Raw genomic sequence first — 6,000 nt, 5'->3', positions numbered from 1 at the left:
TACAAAATGATCACCAGACTATTCATTATGTTCCGAACTCATCATTTTTCATTAAAAGTTTGACGACAGTCTGTATTATACATTAACTTGCTAACTAATATATGATAAAATATGATCTCATAATCTTAAACGACTATAATATCTCAATCAATATATTAACATCCAGGTCAAACGACCATTAATTTTTCTAACAGAAAATGACGATTTTGGAGTATAATGAGTAGTTGAGTGGCCATTTTATAACTTTTAATAGTTGGGTGACTAAATAAAGTAACTCCCTATAATTAATGAAATATTTTATAAATTTAATAGTCAAATGATTTAATAAAATAATATTATGTAGTTGAGTAACTATTTATACTTCACTCTTAATCATTTAAGTGTGACAATCAACTATTTGACATTATATTTAATGAATTCTTTTTAATTATCGTTAACGATTAAACACTTCATATGATAATTTTAAAAATTTAAACACCTACTTTCAGAAAGAAAAACTTTAACATTTAAGTTAACGAAAAATATAATTTAAGCCCTTTTTTCTAACTCAAATTAACTTAAATAATAAAATTAAAAAAATATTTTTATTATAATCAATAAGGTAATGCATTGTTCAACTTGAAGACGTGGCATAAAAGGGGTGGGTGAGAGTGTAACGTAGCGTCCCTTTTATCTTCCGGCTGACCTAATAATCACGGTGAGTATTCTATCGAGTAAAATTAAGTAAAAAAAATTAAGTTATTCAAGTTGATGATTTTTATTTTATAATTCAAAATTGACTTAAAAAAATTTCAAGTCGAATTAATTTGATTTTTTAAGTTTCTGCTTAAATTTAATTATAAATTTTTATAATATTATGATAGTATTTATTTTAATTGAAATGGTTTTTATAACCATATACTATACATATATTTTTTCATTTTTTATATGTGATATATATATATATATCATATAAATTTAAGGAACTCGAATCAAACTTAAAAAATAATTCACTAATTACTAATAATTTTGAGTTATATGAGTTGTATTCTAAACTCGATTTGAATTTAAAACTTTTTCGAATTAAGTCGAGTTTATAAAATTATAATTCGAAATCGGAAAAAAATCAATTTTTCGAATTGACTAAGTATTATTGACCGCTAACAACCATCTCGCCCCCAGCGCCAACCAATTTATGGAAGTAGGGGGAACAAAGCAAATCAATTGTTTTTATTTTTTATTATTAAAGTCAAATCCTTCATTTACAATTTGGGTTTAATTATTTAGCTTCATTTGATCATTAAAACCAGCCAATGTCGCTCCAATAGTATAATTCTTTTATATATATATATATATATATATATATATAACAATTCTGCCTAGGAGGTGCTCCTAATGGGTATTGAACCCACAATCTAAAGAATAAGTGTTTGCAAAAAAGATGTATTATTAAACATCATTCAAAAGATAATCCTCCATGCTTGCAAAAAAGACAACTCAAAACTTGCCACCAACTGTTTACGTACAAATTATATTCCAGATAAACTAAGTTGATTAAGAGGAAGTGAGATGAATTGATGGTTGATGTTTTATTGTGCCATATAAATCAAGAGAAAACAAGTACTTTAGCTGGTCTCGAAAGAAAACTATATAATTTTGTTGGACAAATAGAGTAAAAAAAGAACACTATGTTTCAGACATAAACATTACCAAATGCAAGGCAAAATGACTCCAGTGTTGGAACTCACCAAGAGGAATATAAGAATCTCTTATAATGATATGAAGCCTTATTGTCAAACTCCCACATTACGCTCCATCCTCAGCGGGGGGGGGGATTATATTAGCAATGAGCTCTACCTATAACCAGAAATGAACACTCGTGCAGACCAAGAATCATGTTTCATGGACTTACTTGCATAACCACAAAGCTCCCCACCCCAAAGAAATCATTTTGTTGACTTCCATTAACACCCTTCAATCTTCATAGAATTACATTTGTCTCAAGTCTTGTAGGAATATTTAAGCTAATGTTTTCCCCTTCCTATTACCAACTCTCAGCATATGTTTCCCTATACTATTCCTGCATCGAAAAATCAGTTTTGTATTGGATTATTTACGATTGTACAATCGTTCTTTGGAAAAATCATATGAACTATCTTCCCCGCTACCCAGAATAAGATTCTTTACTAACGCGCTATGGGCTTTGATGCTTACGCGCCTTAGCACGCAAAATATTGCCTTCCCAAATAAGCTAAGTGGAGCTCTTGCCCTGTCATATTGGTCACTCCCTTCTCTAACACTACACTAATAAAGCACGGGGCTATTGCACAATGGAGTACAACAATGGCCTCAGCCGTTGAATCAGACACAATTCTTCTCTAGACTCGTCTCGTGTAAGCGAGCAATAGGCTTTAAACACTATTTAAAAAAAAGGAAAGAAGATAGATCTTTGGGTGTATAACTTTAATTTTCTTGTTTATCCAGAGCTCAATGGAGTACAACAATGGCCTCAGCCGTTGAAGAGTGTATTCAGACACAATTCTTCTCTAAACTTGTCTCGTGTAAGCGAGCAATAGGTTTTAAAAACTTGTTCAAAAAAGGAAAGAAGATAGATCTTTGGGTATATATATATATTATGTATAACTTTAATTTTCTTGTTTATCCAGAGCTCAAGTAGCATCCCAGCACCGATCCCGCCAGCGATACACGGTCCATAGAAGGCGAGCGCAGAAGGAACAAACATCCAAGGAAGGAAATAGCAATCTGGAATTTGCCTAATCTTCTTAGGAAGCCGCTTCTTTACAGCATGCTTACCACCAGCATTGGGGTCCTTCTGCAACTCACTAACAATTGCTTTCCAGTCAACCCCTTTCTACAGGTCCTTTGTCTCTTCAGTTCCCATTACAAACTTATTATAGGCTCAGTTCTTTTGAATCACAAACAATATGATCCCCTGATAAAAAGAAATCCAAACAAATCATTACAGCAACAATATGAATTACAAAAGGCATGAATCCACATAAATCATTACCCAATCTGCAGGTGATTGGAACATTTTTAGAATTCACAAACCGAAACCTAAAAATCCTACGAATCAAGTGTGGACTCCGAATAAGGAAACTGGCCAGATGGGGAATCAGAATCAGCATAAAGATGACGGAAGAAGTTGATTGCCTTGGATTGAAGCTTTGTATCATCATAGCACCACTCTCCATCACTAGTTTTGAGTGTGGATATGCGATTTTTCGCTTTATGATGAGGAGCCTTTTGATGAAAATATTTGGTATTCCTGTCTCCTTGAGTGATTCAATCAGAACATAATTTTTGCTTCCATATGAGTTCTTCTTGGTATAGAAGTGATTCAAGCTTAACTTGCAGATTAAATTCTAGGGATGAAAGAGAAGCAGTTTGCCTGCGATCAAGGGCCTTTTGAACACCCCTCAAGCGAGCCATGACAGCGCGTTTCTTGGCGCCAATATATCCAAACACATTTTTGCTCCAAGTGTCCGCAACATCATTAAAGTTGGAAATAGTTTCAGACAAACTAGAAGCCGATTTCCAATTCTCAAGAACCATCCTCTCAAAATCATCGTGAGCAAGCCAACCAGAGAAGTACCTGAATTGTCGAGGATGACTATGCCTTGGTGGAGGCCGAGAATGGAGGAGAATGGAACGATGATCAGAGCAAATCCGAAGAAGATTATGCATAAATGATTCAGGGTAAAGCTCATCCCAATGCGAGTTACAAAGAGCTCGGTTCAATAAACATGACACCGATTCCAAGTGAAATCAGGACCTTGGAAGCCTAAGTCTCTTAACCCAGTGCTAAAGATCATATTGCTCAAAGTCCTTACTGATGGTAGTAGAGGAAGCAGACCCTATACGATCAGAAAGATGAAATATAGCATTAAAATCCCCGATGAGGACCTAAGGGGAATGGATATTTGCGGCCAAAGAGAGGAGATGCGCCCAAAGAGAATTCCTTTTAGTATGATTGGGGCTCCCATAGATGAGGGTGTCTAATGATGCATTACAATCATTTTGGTGGAGCATATGGAAATGGATAAACTGTGGGTGGTTAACAAGAACCTGAATACGGATGAAATTAAACCAACAGAGCCATAAGCCTCCAGAGAAACCTTTTGCTTCAATGTGGTGAGAATTAGGAAAATCGAGTTTAGCAATAACAAAAGCAGCCTTAACCCCGCTTATCCTCGGCTCAACAAAACTCACAACGTACAACTTATTATCGCGAATAAATTGTTTAGCGACCTTAATAAATTTGGGGTCTCCACAACCCTAAACATTCCAAACGAGAAACTTCATCATCAGAAATAATAATGAGAGGAGATAACATACCCAAGGTCATCCAACAATCATAGCCACCCGGTTTTCCTCATGAGAGTTCGAGAGGTTCCGCTTGAATGCACACTGGAATATAGCCACAACGCCCTAGTTATCATTGCTTGGGGGATGATGAGCACACCTGCTACCTAGCTTTGGCTCTAGCATCAAGAGGATCACCAAGGACGACCAGGATATTACCTTGAAGTAGCACATTCAGGTCGGCATTTCCTTGGATGTAATAATAGTATGTTTCTTGGGGTCAAGTGTAGAGGCGGGTTAAGATTTTTGTGTGTCACTAGGGGGTCTAGATGTGGCTGTTGGACAAGCTATAGGTGTCGAGGAACCCATAGAGGATGAGGGATGTATGTTGAGCGATAGAGGTTTTCTGACTGATACTGTTTTCTGTACCCTAAGAGTTTTTAGAGCAGATGGGGCTTTATCTTTATCCATGATCGACGCTTTAGGGGCTGCAACTAGGCGGGGACCTCGGTTAAAACGAGAACCACTTGGAAGGTTAGGCTTCATGGATGTGCTAGAGTCGGGTGGTTTGGAAGGATTACGCCTTTGCTTTCTCTCAACTATCATCCAATGACCAAACTCAGAATTTTACGGGTTCTTAGTCGGGGCAAGATGGTTAGGTTGTGGTGATAGAGCAGGTTGAAAACTTTTTGAGGGGCAAATATATGCGACGTGGACATATCTTTCTCATTCGAAACAGACCGTGGGAAGTGTTTCATACTCAACAAGTTGAAGTCGGCCATTGATGAGAATTTTCGAGGCGAGGGTCTTACTCAGATTAATAGGAACGACCATACGAGCAAAACGCCCCTGATGATCACATTCGGTTTGGTAGTCAAGCTAGATAACGGGTCCAATGCACTCACCTATCTCCGTTATTAAACTGTGTTTGTAAAGAGTCGCCGACAAACCTATCAGTCTGATCTAAGCAATTATTCTTTGTGGGTGAGCTTGAGGTGGCGAAAAGTCGGCAGTCCATGGTTCGACAATCAGATATTGCCCGAAAAGCATACATGGTCCATCAGCGAGGGCTTTCAGGTAGTCTGAGTGCGAAAGGTAATCAAGAAGTAATCGTTTTCGATATCCATGACACAGACTGGCTGAGACGGCTTCTGTTGGGAAATAAACGAGAGTAATTTCCCTATAACCAGATTAGTCAGAATATGAAATAAAAGAAGAAAAATAATATCCGAAATTGACAACGGAGTTCAGATAATTTTGCATACATCTCCGAACTGCTGCAGATCTTTTACTAACGAGAGAAAATTTATAGGTGTTAACAAAACACTCACAACTCACAAGAAATCTCTCTAGTATTGGGAGAAAGAAATGATTTGGATGATTTTGAAGCTAAATGGGTAATGTTTTTTATAGTTGAAGCTTAGGGATTAATCTTGTAAATACCCTAAAAATGTAGGGACTAAAGAGCAATATTCATATTTCCATTTTCAACAAAAACAACACCGAAATCCGTGCATTAATTCACTGAAAATTCCCAGCTAAAATTGTTGAAAGTTTTGGCTCATGCTTGACTTTTCAACAATCTCCCACTTGAAGACTGATTTTAATCTGTCTTCACACCTCGATCGATGTAGCAGTATTTGTGGTTTTGTTATTCTAGCATGCCAACTGAAGCTGAACACAACTTCAGTTTGT

Source organism: Hibiscus syriacus, unplaced genomic scaffold (genome assembly GCF_006381635.1).
Source record: "Hibiscus syriacus cultivar Baekdansim isolate YM2019G1 unplaced genomic scaffold, ASM638163v2 tig00111105_pilon, whole genome shotgun sequence".
Classification (NCBI taxonomy): Eukaryota; Viridiplantae; Streptophyta; class Magnoliopsida; order Malvales; family Malvaceae; genus Hibiscus; species Hibiscus syriacus.
Note: the sequence above shows the minus strand (reverse complement) of the source record.